Source organism: Chelonoidis abingdonii, chromosome 3 (genome assembly GCF_003597395.2).
Source record: "Chelonoidis abingdonii isolate Lonesome George chromosome 3, CheloAbing_2.0, whole genome shotgun sequence".
NCBI classification, from domain to species: domain Eukaryota; kingdom Metazoa; phylum Chordata; order Testudines; family Testudinidae; genus Chelonoidis; species Chelonoidis abingdonii.
Genome location: NC_133771.1, coordinates 163683760 through 163711299, shown reverse-complemented (window position 1 = coordinate 163711299; position 27540 = coordinate 163683760). Strand labels below are relative to the sequence as shown.

Here is a 27540-nt window from a genome sequence, read left to right as displayed (position 1 = left end):
GAGCACACTGTAGGCTCATGTTCAACTTTCCATCTACCGTAACCCCAAGATCCTTTTCTTCAGCACTGCTACTTAGCCAAACAGTCCCCAGCCTGTAGCAGTGCATGGGGTTTTTCTGTCCTAAGTGCAGGACTTTGCACTTGTCCTTGTTGAACTTCATGAGGTTTCTTGTGGCCACTTCTCCAATTTGTCTAAGTCTCCCTGAATCCTATCCCTGCCTCCAGCGTGTCCACCACTCCCCCAACTTGGTGTCATCTGCAAATTTACTTAATGTGCAAGCTATCCCATCATCAAGATCATTAATGAAGACATTGAATAGAACGGGCCCTAAGACAGACCCCCTGGGGCACACCACTTGTTACTGGTTGCCAACTAGAGAGTGTGCCATTGATACCTACCCGCTGAGCCCGTTGATTCAACCAGTTTTCTATCCACTTCACAGTCCATTCCTCCAACCCATACTTCCTTAGTTTGCTGATGAGAATGCTGTGGGAAACCGTGTCAAAAGCCTTACTAAAGTCAAGGTATACAACATCAACAGCTTTGCCCCCATCCACAAGTCCAGTCATCTCATCGTAGAAAGCAATCAGGTTGGTCAGGCATGATTTACCCTTGGTGAATCCATGCTGACTGCTTCTGATCACCTTGTTTTCCTCTAAGTGTTTCAGGATGGATTCCTTCAGCACCTGCTCCATGATTTTTCCAGGGATTGAGGTGAGACTGATTGGTCTGTAGTTCCCTGGATCTTCCTTTTTCCCTTTCTTAAAGATAGGTACTATATTTGCTTTCTTCCAGTCCTCTGGGACCTCTCCTGTTCGCCATGAATTTTCAAGAGATAATGGTCAACGGCTCTGCATCACATCAGCTAACTCCCTCAGCACCCTCGGATGCAGTTCGTCCGGTCCCATAGACTTGTGCACGTCTAACGTCTTTTAAGTAGTCCCTAACCTGACCTCTATCACAGTGGGCTGCTCTCCTCCTCTCCTCTCTGCGTTCCCCAGTGTAGTAGTCTGGGAGTTGATCTGCCGTAAAGACTGAAGTGAAGAAGGAATTGAGTACTTCAGCCTTTTCCATATCTTCCACCACTAGGATACCTGCCTCATTGAGTAAGGGACCTACACCATCCCTATCCTCTTCTTGTTGCTTACATACTTGTAAACCCCTTCTATTATCCTTCACATCCCTTGCTAGTTTCAACTCAAATTGCCCTTTGGCCTTTCTGATTCTATCCCTGCAGGCCGAGCAATAATCTATATATGCCTTCCCAGTCATCTGTCCAAGCTTCCATTTTTTGTAAGCTTCTTCTTTTACTTCAGCTCACCACCTAGAGTTCCTGCTAAGCCATGCTGGGCACTTTCTACGCTTGCTGTTCTCTCTGCACATCGGTATGGTATTTTCCTGTGCTCTTAGCATGGTTTCTTTAAAAAACTGCCAGCTCTCCTGGACACCCATCCCCTTCAGTTCGGCTTCCCAGGAATCCTGCCCTTCATTTCTCTAAGGGAGCTGAAATCCGCTTTTTCTGAAATCCAGGGTTTGCGTTCTGCTTCTCTCCTTCCTTCCTTTGACCAGGTTCTGAACTCTACCATGTCATGATCACTGCTGCCCACGTTGCGTTTCACTCTTACTTCCCGATCAATCTCTTCTGTTTGTGGCAGGAGGTCGAGAGGTGCAAGGCCCCTCGTTGGTTCCCCCAGCATTTGTACCAGGAAGTTGTCCCTCAGCGATCTCCAAAACTTCCTGGATTGCCTGTGCACTGCTGTATTTCTCTCCAGCAGATATCATGATAATTGAAATCTCCATGAGAAACCAGGGCTGTGATCTACAGACTTTGCTAGTTGTCTGTAAAAAGCCTCATCCACCTCTTCTTTCTGGTCCGGTGGTCTGTTAGCAGACACCCACCATAACATCCCCTTGTGACATTCCCCTCTAAATTTAACCCAAAGACTTTCAACTGGCTCATTTCCAGTTTCGTAGCGGAGCTCTGAGGTTTCATACACTCTTTTACATACAGCGCTACCTCTCCCCCTCTTCGCCCCTGCCTATCCTTCCTGAACGCTTATACCCATCCATAGCAGTGCTCCAGGTATGCGAGCTATCCCACCATGTCTCAGTTATGCAATACCATCGTAATTCCCTGTCTGTGCAGTACTACTAATTCTTCCTTCTTGTTTCCCAGGCTCCTCGCATTTGTGTACAGGCACTTTAAAAATTCAGCCACTGCCCTATTTCTTCTGCTGCTTATTTCCCCTGTTGCATCCTCCTCCTTGAACTGTCTCCTGGTGTGTTCTCTTTTCCTACACACCTTCAGATATAAGGGCTTCATTTAGGACACTTAAGGCAATGATTTGATTCCCCCATCTCCCAGTTCCGATTACTTTCTCTTTCTCCTGCCATTACAACCCCGCATTCTCCAAGTTCCATCCCTTCCTCCAGGTTTCCTCTTTGAGACTTACCTTTGGCTTTGGTCACCGTCCCCGTCGACCTCGTAGTTTAAAGCCCTCCTCACTAGGTTAGCCAGTCGACGTCCAAAAATGCTCTTCCTTCCTTGACAGGTGGAGTCCATCTCCCTAGCAGTCCTCCTTCCTGGAACAGTAGTCCGTGGTCGAGGAAGCCAAAGCCCTCCTGACGACACCATCTCCGCACACCAGGCATTCACCTCTAGGATGCAACTGTCTCTGCCTAGGCCCCTACCCTTGACCGGAAGTAATCCTGTAGGGAGAACACACCTGAGCACCGAACTCCTTCACCCGTGCTTCCAGAGCCCTGTAGTCGCCTTTTGATCTGCTGAGGATCACCCAATCTCGCAGTATCATTGGTTCCCACATGGATGAGTAGCATGGGGTAGTAGTCAGTGGGCGGACGATTCTCGACAATCCCTCCGTAACATTCTCGGATACGGGCCCCTGGCAGGGCAGCATACCTCCGAGAGGCCCTGTTTCAGGGCAACAGATGTTGTGCTTCCGTCCCCCACAGCATCGAGTTCTCCAATTCACCACAACCCTACGTTTCCTCCTGAGTGTGGTAGATGGGATCCTCTCAGCCTCAGGGGTGCATGGCTTACTTTTCCTCCTCCTCCCTCCTCATCTTCCAGCGCCACATAACGATTCTTCACCAGAACGGGAGGGTGTGATGGGAGCAAGGGTGGAACACTGATGGCTGCGAGAAGTAACCAGCTGCCAGTGTCCTCCCTGTGCAAGAGCAGCCAATGCAAAGGCTACATCATGAAGAAGAAAGTACCCTGCCCATCTCTAGTAAACAGCATCAAACAGGAACGTTTCAGGGCTAGCTAGGTTATATAAAAAGGAAGATTTCTTCCCAAAAATCTTTTGACCACAATAACTGTTCGAGTAAACAATTTCCTCTCTTACATTTTAGCAAAACAACAAGAAAATACTATTCTTGATTTGTGAAACATTACACAGTTTAAAATACAGAAAAACTGACTTCTCTTCAACAGCAATTGAGGATATTTACTGACAGTGCAGATATTACATATTCTTAGAAGAAATACAAGAATTGCCTAAAAGATCCACTACATGCATCTGACGAAGTGGGTATACACCCACAAAAGCTCATGCTCCAAAACGTCTGTTAGTCTATAAGGTGCCACAGGATTCTCTGCTGCTTCTAAAAGATCTAGTTTCTTCATACCCTTCCTTCATTCCTTTCCCCAATCAAGAGGCTCTTACCACTCATTTCCATCCCATCTTCAATGCTCCTGACTACCTCACCATTTCCTACTTTAAAAAGAAAATGCACCTGATCTCCACTATTTCCAATCTTGTGGTGTTAGCTATCAAGATGGTAACACAAGTGAATACTCTGTTCATAGCCCTTTCTGTATGATGGCCTCTATACATACACAGGACTGCTGTTGCATCACTGGTACCATATGTGTGAAGACCAAGGACAATATATGGTTCATTTTCATGACATAAAAGTTAACAGCAGTTTTCCTTCCTCGCTTTAGTTTGACTTTTTAAAAGGTCACCAATATCTTCTCTCTACAAAGAATATTTAATTAAAACAAAACACACTGCCTCTATGTTTGTATGAGCCACTGAGATAATTTATTAAAATGGGAGTTTAAATTAATATTGTCTCTGATGACGCATACATTAATAAGAATCACAGATATTTTAACAGCTAATTTAAATTGAATCATCAAATATACAGGACAGAATTAATCCATCAGATTAAAATTCCAGTTACTTAATTGGTTTTCCTGATTCTATCTGCTTTTTCATGATCAGTGTTTTTATCCATAATTTTTAATCAGGGACAGTACAAGGCAAATGTAACAAAAGCATTAGGAATGAATTTAAGATCCAAATCTGTACTAACAGGACAATTCTTTACTTTATCTCACCTTGTAAATACCATATTTTATGAATATTTATATTCCTGAATATTTTAATCATGTAGAAAATGTAAAATATATAAAACTACAGTCTGTTCTTTCAAACAAGATATGAGGTGAAAGTAATCCTGTTAATAAATACAAACACACATACTAATGCTTTTTATGAGACTGTGAACAAAAATGAGAAAAGCAAAGGTGAAATATTCTCGGAGTCTAATTCTCCTCTATAATACTGATTTTACACTAACGTAACTCCAAAGACCTCAAGGGAAATTATTCTGATTTACCCAAAATTAAGGCCTATATGTCCTCTAATTTAGACACAATAAAACACAAAAAGATTTGGGAGCAGAATCTGTTTTATTTTGTCAAAATAATTTATAGTTCCTAGCAGTTATTAGCAAATGCATATTATATTCTGAATAGCAGCACCATCATGTTACAGAACACTTGGAAACACATCAAGCATAACAATGTTTGTTTCATCTGTTTGGAGAATGATTCCACACTTCATACCTCCAGTGCACTACTACCACTACACGCATGGTATATCATAATACGACACCATAGTTGAAATATTGTATCACTTCTATTTTATTTCACTTAGGACAACCTTTACTTTGTACTGATTGAAATGTCTTATCCTCTAGATCAAAGGGTCTCCTATTTGTGTAGTAATGAAACAATTTAACAACAGCCAATACCCTAGGGGTAGGGGCACTCACCTGGGAGGCAGAAGACCCAAGTTCATGAATCAGGCAGAGCAGGGCCTTGACTTGGGTCTTCCACAATCCAGCGCCCTGGTCACCCCTGGGGATAGCTGATGTCTCTCTCTCTCTTTCTCTTCGCAAAAAAACTTTGAAAGAGCTTAGCTTCACCTCAGTGTGGAGTGGGACATTTTTTTGAAATCTCAAAACATTTCATTGGACAGGAAAATGGTTTCCTTTCCAGCTCTACTCCTCACCCTCTGCATACCACCCGAACTGTTTCTTTCTTTCCCAAACTGCCTAGGTACAGGCAGAGGGAGCCCTGTGAGCATAGAGAAGAGAGAGAGTCTTCCTGCTCTCAATTCTAGCGCCTGTGCCAAAATGCCTTCAGCAGCAGTGAGGAGCAATAGCAGAAAAATCCTGCTCATCTCTGGTCTGGAACCTGCTCAGCGAGCTCTGTGGGGGTTAAGTATATTCATTGGAGATGGAATGTTCACAGAATTTTGCTGCCAGCTGCTGACAAATCTTTTCCGAGTGATTTTCAGAAGCATATTATTAGGCCAAATGTGAACAGATTATCACAGGGACAGCAAAATGCATCACATAAGATCCAAAGATTAAAAAATGCTCTTTCACCAACAAGTTTTTAGTAATCTACACAACTTCTAATTCAGGCCTGGGTCTTTATCTTGCCAAATTTCAAGTCCCTGTCTCCCTGCTTTGGAATATTAGCTCTTCCACTGAAACACTTTAAGAATTTTTTTAACATAGGTAAAACAAAAGTATTCCCCCTGCTCTTCTCCAACCTCATGCAGCCACAGGAAACAGTGAGAGCTGTTTTAGCTGAAGTTTAAAAAATGAAATTAAAAAAAATCAGTGAGAAGCAGACACTGAGATGCCCAATTTTAGCCATGTGGGATGAAGTTTTTCAAAATGTTAAGCAAGTTAAAAACAGGCTCTTATAATGGAAAGTATTAGGCAACTTTAACTATAGATGTCACTGACAGCTCTTCCTATAACAGATGTCAGACAAACACCGCTTTGAACAAATTCATAGGGGTATTCTTTTCAGTATAATAACTTCACCTACCTCTGATGATCTCAAGTATACTGTCATAATTGAACAACCTTTTTCATATGCAGCCCTTAAAAAAAATTCTGAATAGAGGTGTGGAACCCTTTTGAAATCTTAGACATAATCTGCAGATCCCCAGTGGTCTGCAGATCACAGGTTGAAAACCACTAATATAAAGGATAAAGAAAAGGTTCCTATTTTGCCACAAGAAGGAAGACAATATCTTAATTACAACTGTGGGAGTCAAATAGTTAAACTGCTCCTTGAAAGATTGCTGTGGGTTAAAGAGTACAAAGGATTTTATACTCATTTCCTTCTTGGGCCCCTTTCTCATCCTGTGAAGTGACCCCCATGAAGGAGCTTCTCCACTAGGATGTTATTCCTTGGTTATTGTGAGAACTTCTTAGCTTGCTTCCTGCACCCCAGGAGATCTCACGATTAAACTGGGTGTCTGACCTGGAAAATTCTGCATCATCTGATAAGTTCGAGTTCTCTTCAGATACAATGGTCATACACACTAAAACTGGAAAAAAAAAAAAAAAACAACCAAAAAACCTAGCTCTCTGAATAGGCTTTACTACTTCTATTAATAGTTGAAATTCAGAGAAAGATGGGGACAGTTTTCTTCCTCCCCTCCCCGCATTTGAATTCACTGAGCTGGTACTGGCTTCCTCTTCCCCACTCTCTCAATCCCTTGGGTCCTCACAAATCAAACCCAAAACAGGATCCAGCTACCCCAGTTTGTTGTTGTAACCCATTCACTACCACTAGAAAGTGGAATGTATTCTGGCATCAGTTTCCTATGGGACACTTATTTAAATGAATGAAACATAAGGACCAACTGGGTATATTCAGCCACAATAAACAAATACGAGACATACTGGCAATATAACCGTGAAGACATTAAAGTGATTATAAACCAGAAAGAATATAGAATATTAAATATATTCAACAGCAGCAAATTAATTAATTCAGTGAGTATTAACAGCAAGGCCATTCAATATTGCCAGAAAGACAGTGCCATATTGTCCAGCAATTTAGGGTTAAAGTATCACTGTCAGGTGTTTAAGTCCAAATTTTAGGTTCTGTAAAACAGGATTCCACATTTTGTCATTCCAGTTTGATATACTGAAGTTGATTGTCTCCGTGTGCAGGATAAATAGTTATTAGAAAATGTATCTACTAAAATCCCTAAATTTGTGACAATCACTCTGAATATTAGGGATTCACAGAAATTACTAATTTTTTGTTTGCTAAGCCTTTGCCACAGAGAAAAGGAATATCCACAAAGACCCAAAAGTATGACAGTTACAGAGCAAAGAGGACTACGTCATCACTGTTTGTCTCTGAAGAGGTTATACTCCCATCCACAAACTAAGCCACATTTGAAGAAACATTTGTCACCTATAGATGAAGTCTAGTTATGCGAGTCTAGACTTGTGGGAGTTTGAATCCAATTCTGACCACTTTACTAATATCTGTAGTCTATTCTGTGTGACCCTGAGACACCCTACAGCTTAAAATAGTCAACAATTGTCTCAGATTTAATTTAAAGTTAGCCATCCACAAGAGTGTTTTATGAAAAGAGGAGTCAGATATGGTGAGAGAGAGATCGCTCCTTCCCTATACTCACATACACACAACAGCAGCACACTGATAAGCCCAATCATTTTGGATTCTTCTAACTAACATTCTGCATATTTTTATCTGTTACCAATAACAATTTGTTAAATAAGCTAATTAGATTGGTAAGAGTTACTGGTGCTACTTTTCACATCCAAGCTACTATAATAACTGGATTTTTTTTAGGAGTTACCTTCATAAAATATTGCCACTCTCCTTTCCCCTACACATCTGCCTGATCCTCCATTGGCTCATGTCTATAACATTTATGGCATAGTACAACGTAATAACACTGGAGTTAAGGTACTAAATAGTATTATTGTGAAGAATTTACTATACTAATAACGTCCTAAGGGTCACAACTGATTTTCCTATGGAGGTGGTTAAAGCTAATCCACCAAAAACTATTATCCTTGTGAACTGTAAAGAATCAAAAGGGGAAAGAAAGCTTGGGATGCCAGTTAAGAGTAGACAGTAAACAGCTTCCTAGAACAATTTACTTTGTCTCAGATAATAAATTACAACAATAGGTTTAAATTTACTGAAAGGAGCCTGTTCACTGTGACTTGGACAAATTCAACAATTATGCCTTTAAAAAATACACTTAGTGAAGACTTTTAGGAAGAAATGTATTTAAAAAAAACAAATACAAAGTTGAAAGAGTCCTTTTTGGAGTTATGTTAATTCCAGGTGTGGACCAACATACAGTTCAATGAGAGTTTTACGAATATATTAATGGTAGAAAGGGTTCCATTCTTTCTCCATGAATGTTATCAGTTTCCTATGTTTGTAGTATCCTCTTTGAAATTGATTTTTGTCCTCTGCATAGCCCATAGGAGTCCTCTTCCATTTGGCTGACAATGAAGAATTGATAACAAGTCAAACTCTCTGATGGGATGTTCACCCACACTAACCCACAAAGGGTTTATGAAGACTAAGGCCTTGGCTACACTGGCGTTTTACAGCGCTGCAACTTTCTCGCTCAGGGGTGTGAAAAAACACCCCCCCCTGAGCGCAGCAAGTTACAGAGCTGTAAAGCGCCAGTGTAAACAGTGCCCCAGCACTGGAGGTGGAGTACCTGTGGCGCTGGCGCCATGACCACACTCGCTCTTCAAAGCACTGCCGCAGGAGCGCTCCCACGGCACCGTTGTACAGCTGCAAGTGTAGCCATACCCTAAGACAAAGACTATTTAACTCAACAAGCCAGAGCTGAGAGAATCAGATGGCTAAGCAATTCTCTGACTGAAGGAGGGAGCCCAGGTGGGGAGGAAGGAAAGACAGGAAATTGGCAGCTGAGGGGACTGCTGGGAAAATCTGAAGTCACTCCCTGGGAGACGGGAGGAGAGTTTGGCGGCTACAGGAACAGGTAGCCCACAGTTACTCAGCAGAGGCTGGCAAATCCCAGAGAGCGGGGAATGCTAGATGGTAGGAGAGAGCTCAGGGAAAGGCTGTAAGGTCTAAAGAGGATCAGACCTTGACTGCTGGCTAGAGGGTCCCTGAGCAGTAACCCAGAGCAGAGGGTGGACCTGGGTTCCCCTGCCAGCCACTGAGGCAGTGGCACTACGAGGCAGTGAACAGGAAGACTGCCCAGGATTGTTGAAAGAGACTTTGGTACCCTGGAAGAGGAAGACTTCCACTGACCTGGCCTGAGGCCAAGTCACAAAGAGGCAGCAGCAGCTTGTGGAGCAGGAGAGGGGGTGCAGGCCCAGAGAGGCAGAGAGATTGTGTGCAACTGCAGGCAGTGGTGACAACCTTGTGAGCTATTCCCTATAACAACCAGGAGAAGGCGCCATTCTAACAGCGACTGAAGCACCGCATCACAAGCTCCACCACGTAGCAGGGCAGCTCAGTGATGCCACATTAAGTGGATCTGCCAGCATTGCTTGCCACAGAGCTTGGAAAGACTGGCTGCTGTCACAGCAGCATCTGCTCCAAGCTACCCCATAGCCTGGACGATCACAAAGGCACAGTCCATTACTCAAGGTGTGCACTGATTCCCAGGGTTTGGGCCTCTTTATGGTTCTCCAAGGCGTTTTATGATATCTAAGTAATGTTCCACTCTATATGAGTTGCACATAACCATCAGTACACTTTTGATTACTGTTTTTCATTACAACTTATACTGTAATTAAAAAAAAATAAAAATGCAGAATGGCTGAAATAGGATACATTAGTACCAGAGAAACATATTCCCCCAAAGATGCAGAGCAATGTAATGTTTGTACAACATTATGTACATGTATGGTGTTCAATAATGAATAATAAGGATTCATTAGTTCCAGAGCAGCCAAAATGAAATTAGTTACACTGCACTAGGTAAATAACAGCTGCAGAATCCTTTAAGAGAAGGTCAGATGGTGCCAAAATTGGAAACAAACAACTGCTTCTCCTGCAGACCACCATGGGCATTACCCTGCAATAGCTCTCAAATACAAGCAAGTTTGAGTAAAATTTAGAGCTAAAGATATCAAAAGATCAAAGCAAGAGTTCACGCAGAAATCAAAGCTGCCATGCTGAACAATTAATGTAGTTCAATAGTAAATGTATCTGTTTGTCGCTAATTGCAACCTTGACTTCACAATGATTAATTATATATTTTAAGTTTGAGAAAAACATTATGGTGACAACTAATTTATTATAATATCAGATGTCACAACATAGCTGAAAATTCTTTTAAACAATATAACTGCCTCTTAAAATATATTAAATACCCCCAAACCCTGTAATATGTTAAAAATGCTGTGACAAATAAAAAAAATACATTCTAAATCAGAGTTCTCATCTTAGATCCTGAAATTAAGTTTTTGTACATTTTTGCAACAAAATATTTTCCACTGTGTGTTTCTATTTATGATCCTTCTACTATCCTCTCCTAGCAAGCTTTTAGCAAATATTTCTTTTGATGGAGTGACTTTCTTCTCATATCAATGAGGATTCTAATCTGTAAATTAATTCTGCCTCAGAGTATGAGAGTTTATGATAATGTTCTGAAACAAGGCCCAGGCCTCATTATCACTCTTACCGCAATAACACCACAAACTAAAACACACAATTGAAAAGCAAATAGCCCATGACAGATCTGCAACCAACATCACCTTCCAACATGTTGAAATTCCAAAAATCAAGATAGCTGAAATTTTTTAACCAGGCTAAACTTCTCCATCAGGGTTTCCATTTTGAACTCAGTGAGACCTGTGGTTCCACGTCACATAGATGTTTTGGAAATCCCACTCTTAGTTGACTAAATATGGGCTTAGGAGCCCATTTAGAATTTGGCCCTCAATGTTTTAGAGTTATACTAATAATCTTGGTATTTTATTTGTTTTAAAATAGCTATAGAAATCTTATATCATAAAAGGTCTCAGAGCTATAGAGAAATCTTGGATGGTCCCCAAAAAACAGGTTTTATGAGGACTAGTTTGTCCTTGAGTTACTACCCTTCACATGAACAAGCTGCTTCAATAACTCCCACACCTCCCTCTCCAACCTCTAGAGAGACAGACCCTCACACAAGTAAGTCCCAGAGACAGAGAAGAATATGCAATTCTGAGATTAATGCAATGGCAAAGAGTGACTTAGTGGCAAATAATGGGGCAAAATCAAGAACTGATGGAGTGAGGAACTAGGAGTTCAAGCCCTCATCTCCTAAAAACTTTCAGCTTACCTCTGTACCTGCCCACAAAGAAAAAGATATAATCCACACATCTCCTCCCAAAGGCCATCATTCTCAATAATGCCATAGGAGCCAAACTCTAACTGTCTCCCATTCTCCCAGTGCCAATAATATGTTGTACAAGATCTGTTTATTTGCTTTCATTGTGGCTATCAGATACTGGATTGTCATATTTTAATTTCACATTAGCGTTTGAGAGGCTGTATATTGAGGTTTTGGGGGATTAAGATCAGCTATTATCAGATTCAGATACAACAACTGGCTAATGTTAACAGAGTTACGAACACGTCAGAAATGGAAGTTGTTCATAACTCTGAAATGTTTGTAACTCTGCACAAAATGTTATAATTGTTCTTTGAAAAGTTTACAACTGAATATTGACTTAATACAGCTTTTGAAACTTTACTATGCAGAAGAAAAATGCTGCCTTTCCTTTTTTTTGTAGTTTACATCTAACAGTACTGTATTGTATTTGCTTTTTTTTGGTCTTTTTGTCTTTTTTGATTCTGCTCCTAACTGCATACTTCTGGTTCCAAATCAGGTGTGTGGTTGACTGGTCAGTTCATAACTCTGGTGTTCGTAACTCTGAGGTTCAGCTGTAAGACAAAACTGGAAAGCTCAGAGGATTCATAATAGAATACAGACTCTTTCAGTTCTATAGGTCAGTAGTTTGAATTTGGACCAAGTCGATACTGACAATTGAAGGTTCTTCAATAATCTTTGTGAAGTGATTTTGTGGTGTCAGCCAGTTTTGAGTGCACACATCATAGCTAGCATTAATTCACATCACTGCTGACAGTCTCATCAGAGGGACCACGGGCTGAAAGGGCATGGATACTGAATTATTCACTCCCCCAGAGATGACCCCCAAAAGACATTTGGCACATTATTGGGACAGCCTGTACTGTATCTGTTCTGTAGATAAAGACAGGACTTCAGTATATGGAACTATTGATCTTGCAACTTTCACCAGCACTAAATTCACATCAATATTTGTAAAGGAGTAATAACAACATAATCCCAATTTATTCAATTTACCACAGCTAAATATGACAACAAATAGCACACAAGTTTAAAAATGTACAAGCACAATTAGTACACAATCTGTGTACAGTATGCCATAAGGAGAGAAGGGTTTTTTTTAAATCACTTACAATGAAAGATCAAGCGTCAAGTTTGGGATTAAACAAACAAACAAAAGATAGTTCCTGGAAGAAAAAAAAAAGGCTTAAATTCCTTTGCTTACAAGGGGACTAAAATTGTTGCAAGAAACAACAGCAGAGGGAAGAAGATTTGAATTTCTGGCTGGACAAAGATTTAGAAATAAGTTATTTATAGCATAAAAAAATTGTCAAATGTCAATGCATTTATATTTAAACTCTGAAATACTGTACATGGTGCCTTGGATCGTAACAAAATTATCTCAAATAGATTCCAATGAATGAGATGCATGAATATTGATACATGTGTATCTGACAAAATATGGACATTTTGATCCTTTGATATCAAAACCAGTTAAATTCTATTACAATTTTGTACAGAAAGGTAATATACAGAATTAAGAAATTCTTCAAATGACTAAAACCCTGGGATGTAGAGAGAGTCAGCTATGAAGGATTTAAGATATAAAACTTTTCTGTTATGCTGTATAAATGATGTACTGATGTTATAGGCAGGGCTGGTAGTACTACCTATTATTAAGGTTGCCTAACACTTCCCAATATAAGATCCTGTTTTCAGTTGCTTAGAACTCTGCCAAATTTCAACTGTTCGGGCTGAAATTTTTCATGCTGAACGTCTGACTTGGGCTGATTGGTTTGAAATTTTTCATCAAATAGTTCATCCATTTCTGAGAAAAAAGTTTACAGAAAACCACATTTTTCATTGTTTTTTTAAACTGGTGCTCTGATGCTTTGAAGCAAGAAACTGAAATTTGGCAGAGGGTGGCATATGTCAGGGATGTACCTTTTTCTGTTCCTGTGACAATTCCCCCAAGTTTGGCCAACTAACAAGCCTTTGAAGAAATAAAATCACACTTTGCACATGCTTAGTAGAAAGACTTACTAGCTACCATCCTCACTGAGCACACTCAAGTCTCACAGATCCCCGTACTAACCCGCTGCATGTGCACCATCCCCACAGAGTGAATGAGCATGGTCCCTCCTGCCTAGGGCTATAGAGGTGAAGCAGGACTTCCCCTGTAAAGACTGTGCTCCCAGATGCTGCAGGGTCATGGTACAACTGAGCACAGGAACTGAGCCAGGGAAAGCCTGCCTCTTCTGTACTCTCAGTTCCACTTCTGCTAGTATGAAGGCAACATGAGGGAGGAATCTGTATGATTCAAACGTAGAGGGACAGAAGCCAGGTCTAGGGCATTGCAGGGGGGAAGAGGAGAAAAGGGATGGAGACTGGAACTGAACGGTGGCAGAGGAGCAAAGACTGGGATTAGCTGAGCAAAGAGACTTGGTCTGGCCACCAGCGGGGGAGAAACTGAGCTCATGTGAGGACTCGGAATCAGTCAGGTGGGGCAAAGGGGAGACATATGATAAGAAGAAGGCAGGGGAGAACTGGGACTGGTTGGGCAAAGGCACTGGAACAAGGAGCTGGACAAGGTGAAGACACCGAGATTGGATAAGAAACCTGGGAACCAGTGTGGACAGGGAACATGGACATTGGGGTGATGGGAGCAGGCGACTGGAGGCCAGAGGGGAGAGAGTGAGAAAGACTGAGGAGTGGGGGAGGTAACTGGCACTGACTGGAGACACCAGAGGGGGTGAAACTAGGACTCACTGGGCAAGAAGACTAGCACTGGGATCAGAAGCCTTAGGAGAGGAGACCAGAATTTACTGTGTGAGTTCATAATCTCAGCTCAGTAAAGGCCTGATCCACAACTCACAAGGAAAGATGAGTCTTTCCATAGCTTTTACTCGGCTTTAGGCCAGGCCCTAAAAGTGCTCTCTCTGCTTAGTCTAATATTTAGTCATTTAATTAAGGGCCAAGCTGTCGGGTGCCAAGCACCCTCCACTTAGAATGGAGGGCACTCAACATCTCCCTGAAGGCCTTGTGGAATTGTGCCCTAAAATGTTCAATACAGGACTAAATGGTAAAAAGAAAACAAAACAAAACAAAAAAACCACATCTAAACCGGGCAAATTCTGTTTATATAAAACTTTGCAATTATATATCCCTGATAAGTGGCTACTCATATTTTTATATACTGACAGTCTTCATCAACACTGACGTAAAATAATTTGTTAAAGCAGAAACATCTCCATATCCTGCAGTTAAATGGTGTTTCTTGAACACAGCTCACAAAGTTCCAGTCACTCAACTGGGGGAGGAGGGGCTGGAATTAGTCCATTTGAACCATATTCCCAATGCCATATATGATTCTCTCTCTGTAGGAGGCTTCTGTTATTCAGTCTACTCATTAAAATGACATACACAGAAAACAATTTCCAGAAGAAAAAATATCTTGAAGACACAGCTGACAGTAGCAAATTAGCTGAAGGTTAACCTTCAATTTAGCCTGGCCCATTTCTCCCAAGGAAGTGAACAGTTTTCTCATTAAAGAAGTATGCATATATTTCCACTACCTGTGCTTGCTGCTTTTTACACTACTAACAGACTCGGTTGCACATCATACTACAAGGAAGATTGATTCTTAGGGTCAGTTTCTTCAAAAACCAAGAGCCCACATGTATAGCTTTAAAACAAACTAATTTCAGAAGACAAAATTACTCATCATCATACTTGCACATCAGTTTTTTTTAAAAACAAATAATTGGAGAAAAAAATAAATATTAAAGTCCTGATCTAATCTCAGTTTTTGTACCAGTTAGGGGGAAAAGGGAAAAGAGGGGTGATTTTTTTTTAAACCGAAATAGCTACATTCGTAGAACCCATAGCGTGGTACAAAAGGGCTTAGATCGAAGTAGCTTACTTCTCTTCCCATACAGAAATAAACCGTACCAGTATAAGCACTTTTATACCAGTATAACTGCATCCATACTACTGGGTTTGTACTGCTTAAACTATACCTGTACAATTAAAGCAGTACAACCTGTGCGTGTAGTCAAGGGCAAAGTTACTCACACAAAGCTTATTACCAGAAAAGGATTTTTTCTCATCTTTCACTACATGTACATCATGTTATCTAATTGCAGGGTTGTCTTTCTTAACATAAAGGAGAACAGATGAAACATATGTCCTAAAGATTGAAGGCAGGAGCAGAGGGACTATAGGTCTTCTTAGGTCTCTGACAGAAGCTAAGATCACCATTAAAATCCAAAAAAATTAAAATCAATGTATGTTTAACTATTTTATTAACATGCAAGCACAGTAAATATACAGCTGCAGCCTCCTAATTAAAAAGAGTAAATTATACTAACATCCCAAGATCTGTTAATCCTAAAATGCAGCTCTGTATAAGATTTCTCTTTGTGCTTTCAGATATCACTTGTTTATGCTTTCTCCTCTCAGTGCACTTATTCTAGCTGCAGAGTAGGTATGAGTAAAACATTTGTTTTCTGAATGTTTGGATATAATCTCCAAGACACTTACTAGCAAATTATATTGGCACAGGTTTGTAATTCTGTATTAGGAATACTTCTGAAAGTAGAACTGCATTCTCATCCCATGTATAGTCAAGAACCGTACTGCTCACTCTCTCTGCCCTCCAGCTATCTCTACCCTACAGTTTGTCAGACACAGGAGAGGAGAAAGATATCTTCCACATCAAAGCAGAACAATGCTACAAATAGGAATATAATCCTTCTAAACTAGGATTTCTTGTTTTGTCTGCTGGGGTTGTGCCCCATTTACTGACATTTGCTCGGCCTTATAACCACAATTATAGTCTGAGAGGTTTTTCTCTTTCCCTATGCACATTCTCAAGTGTTTCAACAAAACTCAGCTCTGAGAATTTTTTTTTTTTTTGATGACAGAAATGGGGGAAGCAAATATGTCCTCCTACAATCTTAAAAATGGACAGTCACCTAAAGAAGAAAATATTTATGAACACAAGATATGTTATTTATATTGCTGGTTATTTTCCACATCTCCACTTATTTACCCATACCATAAACCATTTGGGTTTCAGTAACAACTTCCCTCTAACCATTCAATGCTACATTCTACTGTATCCCACACTGATCTCATAATCCTTTGTTTAAGACAACCCAAAGCTGGACAAATTACAGTGATATCCAAAATTTCTACTTCCTAAGAAGACTATGTAACTTATGCCGGTTTGGTGTGGCACTCTGTCCCCCTCTGTATAAGAGGAAGACATAGGCAAAGAGAAAATTAATTTAAAACAAAAAAGTAAGCACTCACTGTTTTTATAACTTTTTCCACCTCTAAAGTGCCAAAAAACGACACCATTTTTCTATCAATTGTAGCAAAAACAGGATTATTTGGGTGATTATTTTTTAAAAAATACTTTCACCTTTTGTACATCTGTAGATTCCTCTGAGCTTATTCTATGGAATAGAATATTATCATTATCAAATTCTTTTTTAAAATCATTCGGGGAAAACACTGAAAATAAAGTGATTTAGACAGATTTAAATCTACTAAGCCATTACCCCCCCCCATCCCCTAGCCAATATAAACTAGCAGTTTCAGTTATTTCTGTAGAGTTATGCCAATACACACCCGCTGAGGATGTGGCCCATTTTTTTTAAATGTTCAAATAAACGTACTTGTGCTTTAACATAGGTTTCTTTACACTGCAGTCATCCAAAAGTTTTGCTTAAATTAGAGAAATGTGGAATACTAACAGTTGTAGAGACAAAATGAGAAACGCCCAGGCACAAGACAAGATTAAACTAGCTAGGGACATAAAAGGTAACAAGAAAACATTTGACAAATACATTAGAAGCAAGAAAATGCCCATCGGCAGAGTAGGCCCATTATTCAATAAGGAGGGAAAGACAATAACATCTGTGTCAGAAAGCATGGATCCTGCACTGCTCTTCAGTATTGTGCTATGCGTTTTGAACACAAGGCTATCGGCAGAGCTCAAAGCATGAGCTATTAACCATCACCCTGACCCTAGCCACCTCCTTGTAGAAGCAGCACGTCTGCAGTTCTGCACCAGAGGCAACTATTTGCCTCTCTTGCCTTCTGCTATGCCTGCTGCAGCTCTGAATTTTACACAGCACTGCTGTGTGTCTCTATCATCAGGGCCCGCTCTAGGCACCAGCAAACCAAGTACATGCGTGGGGCAGCACAATTTCAGGGGCGGCACAATTTCAAGGCCAGCATTCCGGACACTTCAGCAGTTGCACTCCTGGAGGTGGTTTTGGGGTTATTTTGGTGATTGGTGTGGCAAAAAACCTAGAGTTGGCTGTGCTTATCACAGCCCTTCCCCTCCATGCCCCGAGCAAGTTCCTGCAGCTGTGGATTGCACAGCCTCCTCTCCCCACAGACCCAAGAGAGCCGCCACCTCCCGTATGCTACAGTTGGGAGTGCATTTGCTGTGTGGAGCCAGCATGCTCAGCTGGGCAGTTGCTATGTTAGCTATCCACACTGAGCAAACAGGAAGAGCAACTTCAGAACTTCCTGGGGCTTTAACAAGAGAAGGGCATTTACCTGTGTACCTGGTTGCAGTGCAGTGGATTTCAAAACAATAATCAGAGTGATCATGGGGGGACACTGTGGGATACCTCCTAGAAGCTACTTAGGGCAACATAAGCAACACGGTGTTTACACTAACACTGTCGCTCTAGGTCACCCTAAACTCTACACTTCTTGTCAAGGTGGTTTTATTACATTGGCATAACAGGTGAGTTCAAGTGGCAGGAGGAGCATTACAGTGTGTACACTTCCACCATTAGATCGACGTAAACTGGCTTATGTAGACAAAACTGTGTAGCGTAGACATGACCTTATTTAGACATATTAGATGTCTTCAAGTCACCAGGGCCTGGTAAAAACATATCCTACAATACTTAAGGAACTGGCTAAAGAGATCTCTGAGCCATTAGCATTTATTTTTGAGAACTTCTGGAGGATGGGAAAGATCCCAGAGGACTGGAAAAGGACAAATATAGTAACTATCTATTAAAAAAGGAGTGGGGAGGACAATCCAGGGAATTAGCCAGTCAGCTTAACTTTGGTACCCAGAAAGATCATGGAGTAAACAATCAAACACCTAGAAAAACAAGGTGACAAGCAACAGATACAAACAAATGATGTCAAACCAACCTAATAGCCTTCTTCGACAAGGTAACAAGCTTTATGGATGGGGGTAAGCAGTAGATGTGATATATCTTGACTTCAGTAAGGGTTTTTATTCTGTCTCACATAATCTTCTCATAAGCAAACTAGGGAAAAGACAAACCCACTATAATGTAAAGTGTCAGAGGGGTAGCCATGTTACTCTGGATCTGTAAAAAGCAATAGAGTGTCCTGTGGCACCTTAAAGACTAACAGATGTATTGGAGCATAAGCTTTTGTGGGTGAATACTCACTTCATCAGACACATGTAATGGAAATTTCCAGAGGCAGGTATAAATATGCAGGCAAGAATCAGTCTGGAGATAATGAGGTTAGTCCAATCAGGGAGGGTGAGGCCCTCTTCTAGCAGTTGAGGTGTGAACACCAAGGGAGGAGAAACAAGCCATTCACAGTCTTTGTTTAATCCTGATGTCCGTGTAATTTCCATTACGTGTGTCTGACGAAGTGGGTATTCACCCACAAGCTTACGCTCCAATACATCTATTAGTCTTTAAGGTGCCACAGGACTCTTTGTTGCTTCCTGCTATAATGTAGGTGCACAACTGTCTAGAAAACTGTACTCAAAGTAGTTATCAACGGTTCACAGTCAAACTAGAAAGGCATATTGAGTGCGATCCTGCAGAGATCTGTCCTGGGTTCAGTTCTAGTCAATATTTCCATAAATGATTCAGATAATGGCATACAAAGTACATTTGTGAAGTTTGTGAAGAATACCAAACAGAGAGGGATTGCATGCATTTTAGAGGACAGGATTACAACTCAAAATCATCTTGAACTGGAGAAAGGGTCTGAAATAAACAGGATGAAATTCAATAAGGACAAATTTAAAGACCTACACTTAGGAAGGACTAATCAATTGCACAAATATAAAGTAGGATATGACTGCCTAGGAAGGAGTACTGCAGAAAAGGACCTGGGGGATTATAGTGGATCATAGAATAAATATGGGTTGACAATGTAAAACTGTTGCAAAAAACAAAACAAAACAGCATTCTGGGATTCATTAGCAAGAGTGCTGTAAGCACAACATGAGAAATAATTCTTCCACTCTACTCAACAATGACAAGGGCTTGACTGGACTACTGCATCCAGTTCTGGGCATCATCCTGGAAAAGATGAGGACAAATTGCAGGAAGTCCAGAGGAAAGCAACAAAAATGATTAAAGGTCTAGAAGACATAACCTATGAGTAAATATGGAAAAAACTGGGTTTGTTTAAGTCTGGAGGAGAAGATTGAGCAGGGACATAACTGTCTTCAAGTATTTAAAAGGTTGTTATGAAGAGGAGGATGATAAATTGTTTTCCTTATCCACTGAGACTAGGACAAGAAGTAATGGGCTTAAATTGCAGCACAGTAGATTTAAGTTAGACGTTAACTACTCTTACAGTTACGATGTTTTTCCTAAGTACTTGAACAAATTACCTAGGAAAGATGTCAAATCTCCATGGTTGGAGGTTTTTAAAAATAAGTTAGGCCAACAACCATCAAATACTTAGTCCTGCTTCAGTGCAGGGAACTGGACTAGCTGCTCTCAAGGCCACTTCCAGTCTTATATTTCTATGATTCTGTGTGGTCCCATTAACAGCCCTGTAATATATGTTTGTTTTCTGCACCCATTGCCCCCATTTGGATCAGACAGGCTTTGATCAAGGTTAACTACCCTGTAGTCCTACACTGTGCCAGCGTGGAGCAGGAGATGCAAGCAGAAGAGAAAAAAAAAAGTCTCCCTTAGCTCTAGTATTTATATTCTGTGTAGTTCTGACATTAAAGGAACCTCAGGTGCTTCAAAGGAACTCAAGGAAGAATGAGCACAAGATAGTTCATATCTCCGGGTTGGTTTCAATCCCTGAAGTGGGAGGCTGTGCTCATTCTTAACATATGAAAGATGCAAATACATTGTCAAAGTCACCTCTTTCAGAAGTGCAGAAATTACAGAGGGTTAAGTAAGAGCACTGAGGAGATGGAGACAAGAAACATCCTGGGTGTCTGTTGATGGCTTCCATGTAGTGATCTCACAGACAAGATGCAGCCCTTCAGATGCAGACCTGTGGAAAAAACTGTTACCTACCTTTCGTAACTGTTGTTTCTTCAAGATGTGTTGTTCATGTCCATAACACATTAGATGTGTGCGCGCCACGTGCACGGACGTTGGAAACTTCTTCCCTCAGCGGCTCCCATTGGGTCAGCAGGGGAGCCCCCTAGAGTGGTGCATCTATGCTGCTGTCTCTATACCCCTGCCGACCTGACCCCCCTTCAGTTCCTTCTTGCCGGAGACTCTGACAGAGGGGAAGGAGGGTGGGAAGTGTAATGGACGTGAACACCACATCTCGAAGAACAGTTACGAAAAGTAGATAATCGTTTTTTCTTCTTCAAGTGCTTGTTCCTGTCCATTCCACATTAGGTGACTCACAGGCTTACCATAGGAGGAAGGTAGGAGTCATGGAGCAATTGACTGAAGAACAGCCCTGCCAACTGCCACATCATCTCTGGCCTGCTGGTTGACTGCATAGTGGGCTGTGAATGTGTGCACTGATGACCAAGTGGCTGCTTTACAGATCTCCTGGATCGGGACATGCGCCAGGAAAGCTGTTGCGGACGCTTGTGCCCATGTCTAGTAAGCCGTGATTGCCGGGGCTAGAACCTTGGCGAGCTCATAGCAGCGCAGATGCAGTCCGCAATCCACGATGATATACGTTGTGCTGAGACCAGAAGCCCTTTCATTCTATCAGCTATGGCGACAAACTGCGTTGCCTTGTGGAAAGATTTAGTTCGCTCCAAATAGAATGCCAGAGCCCTTCCAACATCCAGAGTGTGCAGGGTTCAGTGACTTGGGTCTATGTGTGGTTTAGGAAAGAACCCTGGCAAACAAATGTCCTGTCCCACATGAAATTGAGAGACTATTTTAGGGAGGAATTTCAGGTGTGGCCTGAGTTGCACTTTGTCCTTATTAAAAAAAAAACCAAACAAAAAAAAAAACCACTGTATAAGGAGACTCCGAGGTTAGGGCCCTCAACTCGAATACTGTCCTCACCGACGTAATGACCATCAGGAACGCCATCTTCCAGGAGAGGTGAAGGAGAGAGCAAGAGGCCAGGGGCTCAAACAGGTGCCCCATAAGCTTGGAAAGCACCAGTAAGGTGCCAGGGAGGGACAGGTGGGTGTGAGTAGGGGAACACTCTCTCCAGTCCCTTGAGTTCTAGCAGGGTTGTAAACCAGTGCTGACAAGGTCAAGCTGGGGCGATCAAAATCATCATTGCCTTATTCCTGTGAACTTTGAGGAGGACTCTCTGGATGAGTGGGAGCGGTGGAAAGGCGTACTTCAGACTCCCGCTCCAAGGGATCGTGACTGCGTCTGCAACCGAGCCTGGACTGTGGTTCTGGAACGAGCAAAACCGCAGACATTGGCTGTTGTCTCTGGTGGCAAAGAGGTCCATTTGGGGAAAACCCCACTTCTGGAAGACTGATTGCAAGATGTCCAATCTCACTGGTCACTTATGCATGCGATACGACCTGCTGAGGCTGTCCACTAGCTTGTTTCACTCTCCTGGGAGGTATGATGCTATGAGATGGATGGAGTGGGCTATACAAAAATCCCACGGGAGAAGGGCCTCTCGGCAGAGGGGAAAGGAGAGGGCTCCACCCTGCTTGTTTATATAAAACATGATGGTATTGTTGTCTGTCAGAACTGTCAATCTGTGACCTTCCAGAGTAGCATGAAAGGTTTGGCAGGCTAGATGAACCACCCTGAGCTCCTTCACATTGATGTGGAGCGACACCTCGACCTTGAACCACAAGCCCTGTGTCCTTAGGTCCCCTAAGTGAGCTCCTCAGCCAAGGTCTGACGCATCTGTCACCAGCGTCACAGCAAGCTGCGGTGTGGCGAAGGGGATACCCTCACATACTACCGGTCAGTTGAGCCACCAGCATAGGGAGTCCAACTCCTGGGCCAGAACCGTCACAACAAGGTCTAAGGGATCTCTGCCCGGGCGATATGACCGGGCAAGCCACACTTGTAAAGTCCAGAGTCGTTTTGTGCATATGTGAGGGCATGCCTCCATGTGCCCTAGGAGCTGCAGGCAGCATCTGGCCGTGGTAGTGAGGAACCTTAGCACTGAGTCTGTGACACACTGGATAGCCAGGAATCTGTATTCCAGGAGGCTCGCTCGCACCTGCACCGAGTCCAGCACTGCCCCGATGAACTCCAGCCTTTGCGTTGGTCTTAGGGAAGACTTGGGCACGTTGACGAGAAAACCCGGCCTGCTGAATGTGTCTAGGGCCACCGTGACATGGGAGCAGACCTCCTCTTCAGACCAACTCACAAGGAGCCATTGTTGAGGTATGGGTATACCGATATTCTCCTCTTTTGCAGAAAGGCTGCCACTACTGACATGCATTTCGTGAACATGTGGGGGGCTGCTGCCGGGCCGAACAGGAGGACCATAAACTCGTAACTGTGCTGGTCTATGGCAAACTGCAGGAACCACTGATGAGCGGAATGAACAGCGATGTGAAAGTACACGTCTTTCATGTCGAGGGCAGTGTACCAATCCCCCAGATCCAGGGATGGGATAATAGTGCCTAGGGAGGCCATGTGGAAGCGGACCTTGACTAAGAACTTGTTGAGCCCGCGAAGGTCTAAAATGGGCTGAAGGCCCCTCTTTGCCTTTGGGATGGGAAAATAACTGGAGTAAAGCCCCTTCCCCCTTAGTTCCTGAGGTACTTCCTCCATTGCCTCCAGGAGCGACTGTACCGCCTGCATAAGGAGTTGCTCATGACAAGGGTCCCTGAAGAGGAACGGGGAAGAGGAGTGGGTAGGAGGGAAGGAGGAAAACTGCAGTTTGTAACCCACTCGTACTGTACGTAAGACCCAACAGTCCAATGTTGTAAGGGACCACGCCTGGTAGAAGTGAGACAAGCAGTCCAAGAAACATGGGGAAGGATCCGGGAGCTGGGTTGGTACGCTGTCCTCAAGCGCACCTTCAGAACTCCTGCTTGTTGCCAGGCTGGGGCTTGCCCTGGCTCTGGCCTTGATTAGGTGTGTTAATCCGCCTGCTTCTGTTGTCTTTGCCCCTCCTGCAATAAGGCTCCTCCTTAGGGCGAGACTGGTACCGCCATTGCTGCGACGGTTGGAGCTTGAATGGCTTCCTCTGAGTTGCCGGGGTGTGCATTCCTAACGACTTGAAGGTTGGCCGGGAGTCTTTAAAGGTATGCAGCCTGCCATCTGTCTGGTTGGAAAAGAGGCCAGACCCTTCGAAGGGGAGGTCCTGGATGGTATTCTGGACCTCTGGCGGAAGGCCTGAAGCCATGCCAAGCGCCTCATCACCACACCTGAGGCGACTGTTCTGGCTGCTGCGTCTGCCGAGTCCAGAGAAGCCTGTAAAGAGATCTTGGCAACTGTCTTTCCCTCTTCCACATGGGCCGTGAACTCAGGTTGAGAGCTCTGGGGCAAGGAGTCTTTACATTTGGAAGCTGGTGCCCAGGAATTAAAATTGTGCCTTTTTAGGATCACCTGCTGGTTCGCAATCCTTAATCAGAAGCCCCCAGAGGAGTAGACCTTCCTTCCGAAGAGGTCCAGATGTTTAGCCTCCTTGGCCTTGGGGACTGACCACGACGCTCCCGTTCATTTACGGCTGAGACAACCAGCGAACTGCGGGCCAAATGACAAAATAGGAATTTGTATCCCTTGGAAGGGGCGAAGTACTTCCTCTCCACCCTCCTTGCTGTCGGTGTGCTAGAGGCTGGGGTTTGCCAGACAATCTTGTAGTTAGACTGAGTTGTCTTTATGAGCGGGAGCACAATTCTGGAGGGGCCTTCAGGGCTTAGAATGTCCACCATAGGATCCTCTGCTCCACTGCCTCCTCCACCTGTAGGCCCAAGTTGTGGGCGACCTTGCAGAGCAGCTCCTGATGTGCCCTTTGGTCAACTGGAGGAGACCCTGATAGCGCCGTGCCCGCCACAGATTCGTCTGTGGATGATGAGGAGGTGAGGACCTGCTGTGCCTCCTCCATCTGCTCTTCTTGCCCCTCATCATAGGCCAGGGGCATGTCCAAGCCCTGCCTGGTTGGTTGTCCCCAGGACGGCCCTGGGCTAGATGCCACTTCCGCTCACCAGTGTTCCAGAGAAGCGTCTGGCAGCATGATACCATAGCCTCCTTGGGTGCGGAGGGGTGCCTGTGTGGGGACCTGGACCAATGCACTAAATAGCTGGACCTCGAAGCTCTGGAGGAGGTCCCTTGCTATTGCTGATAGGCCCACAGTGTCTAAAAGGGCCACTGTCCTGGCGGCCCCATTGGGGATGCCACGCGGTTTGTGGCTCCGTGCTAGCCAGTGCTTTTCAAGCATAGCTGGAGTGGCCCGAGTCAACCTCAGATTCTGAGAACACCCAACCTCAAAGGCAAAGGCGGTGCCATGGCACACTGCCGTCAGAAGGCTGGACAGCAGCTCCTCACCGACCGGGACGGGGATCGATACTGATGCTCTTGGGAGCAGGATCGCTGCCCTCTGCCTGGGACCGGGGACTGTGGCCTTATGTCGCCTCGGTGCCAGCTTAGTGATGGGTCTGGGGAGTGGTGCGCCGGCGGAGCCAGTGCCGTATGCTGGCTCGGTTCCGGTGCCATTGAGTCCCGCTGAGTCAAAGGTAACTGGGAGTCCATGGAGGCTGAGCTCGACCAGTACCAGCACCAGGAGCGGTGCTGGGGCGGTGACCTCAAGCGGCACACCATTGCCGGCTTGCCTCTGGACGGCACCCTTGGTGATGGTGTCGGAGGCTTCTCCTTGCCAGGGAGGGGGCTCGCCACCGACAGTTCTATGAGGTCTTTTGCCGCCTCAAAGGTGTCTGGCATGGAGAGCTGTTCTAGGATGTCCTCCAGCCCTTCTTCTGCACTCAACCCACTTGCCCGGGGCTCCACAGGCCCTGGAGCGCCGGAGCCACTGGTGCCACCGGTACCAGTGTATGTCCTGGGGCCGCACCGCCCCTCTCAGTCTCTTTCTTTCTTGGTTCTTGGCTTAGAAGCCTTACAGATCTAGCAGTGCTGAATCTGGTGCGATTTCCCCAAACAGCGGAGACATGAGTTGTGGGGCTCACTGATTGGCATAGGCTTGTGGCCCAAGCCTTAAACGCTTGGGCCTGCAGCATGCCCCGCAGCCCAGGGCTGGTGCTGGAAACAAACTTCCAGACACCTAAAACAAAGGAAGCTTAACTATCTACTATTAAGAAATGCTAACTACTGATAACTGCTATAACTGTGCTAAGGGATCACTCGCAAGCGAGAGAGAGTTCTTCCAACGACATCACAGACGGTAAGAAGGAACTGAAGGGGGGTTGGGTCGGCACGGGTATATATGCACCAGCATAGAAATGCCACTCTAGTGGGCTCCCCTGCCGACCAGATGGGAGCTGCTATGTGTGCATACCTAATGTGGAATGGATGCGAACAAGCACTCGAACTTGCAGCCGCAGAAGCTCCGTTTGTACTCTAGAAACTAGTAAGCCTGATCTTTTCCCTACAATAAATTCATGAGTGAGTTCTGATTAGAGAAGTTGTAAGGCAAAGTATTAACATGCAATGGGCCTTATTCCGTAAGGTCTTCAAAATGACATCTTGGTGAACAACAACTTTCAGGATAGGGCCTGTTATGGCTATCTTGTCCTGGAGATAATCATATGATCAAAATTGTTCATTTCAACACTTGTCCTTCCCCCCAATTCCATGAATTTTATAGCCAACATAGCATAAGAGAGATCAAATCAGATGTGACATTATGACAGACCTTCTGTCATGAAGCCAGACCAAGTTCAAAGGTTTCTAGGAGCCAAACAATCTGGTTTACCCAACGAGTTACAACACTAAGTTAGATAACTGCTAATCATGAACCTACTCTCAGCACTTATCAAATAGCACGCTCTTTTCCACAATTTACTAGGGACGACAGTAACAAACAATGGTAACTTTAGGGTCTGAAGTTTAATTCTTATTACTAAATTGATTAACAGTCTTCTGCGAAGTCATATCTTAAACACAAGATTTTTGTAAAGTGTTCATTCATTTTCTGGCAATCTGATTAAAAAAAAAAACCAACCACACAGCCACATCATAAAACCCATAACTTTTTTCTACTTACAGCTATTTTGAAACACTGATAACACTTTCTTCAAGCCATCCCACAGAATGTTCAGATATTAGCAGTCTCTTGAATTAATCTATGTTATTTCTAAGTTCATGACTTTCATTTTAAAACCTGCAGTGCCTGGGCATGAGAACTATTAAAATATGAATTCTTACTTTAATGCAGATTGCAAGTACTGTTAGTATTACAATTAAAGGAATATTATTTTGTTTGTAATTTGGATAAATAAGTTATTCTGCCCTTACATATTGCAACAGCACTTTTTTCAGGCTGTGTACACTTTGCTCTAATGTATTTTGTACCGTGGACTTTATTACTAGGAAAGAAGATTTTAAGATACCCCTCATCATGTGTCAGTGTCCTTGGCTGTCCGAGAATTTTATTTTGAAGAGATTTAAATGGAAGAGAGAGAGAGCGCGAGAGAGAAACTTTACACTAAATGAAAGGTAAGACAGGTACAGTAGTGCCACTTGTTACCCTTTATTTTGACTGACACTTTTCCTGAACCAGCAGCATATTTTCTTTAGCCCATTTCCAATCATCACAATAATTTCCTTTAATAACAGCAATCAAGGAAAAGTAAAAAAAAAAAAATATGCACAGTACAATGCTAGGAACAACATACTTAAAAGCTATTTTATCCTTCATTAAAAAATATGCCTTGTTTAAAAAACATACACCACATAATGCATGAGCACAGGCATGTGCAGGAAAGAAGGCAGATGCA

The 27540-nt window shown here is 43.2% G+C and overlaps 1 protein-coding gene and 1 long non-coding RNA gene across 5 annotated transcripts in view; both read right to left on the bottom strand.

Annotated features, from left to right (window-relative positions):
- The window catches only part of CDC42BPA (CDC42 binding protein kinase alpha), a 346923-nt gene that overhangs the window by 273593 nt on the left and 45790 nt on the right, over positions 1 to 27540 (bottom strand). The window lies entirely within an intron of this gene.
- On the bottom strand, positions 11924 to 16817 carry LOC142046497 (uncharacterized). Its single transcript, XR_012655441.1, has 3 exons — positions 16779 to 16817; positions 15038 to 15086; positions 11924 to 12037 (listed from the first exon to the last, which is right to left on the bottom strand). It is a non-coding gene; the product is annotated as an uncharacterized LOC142046497 (long non-coding RNA).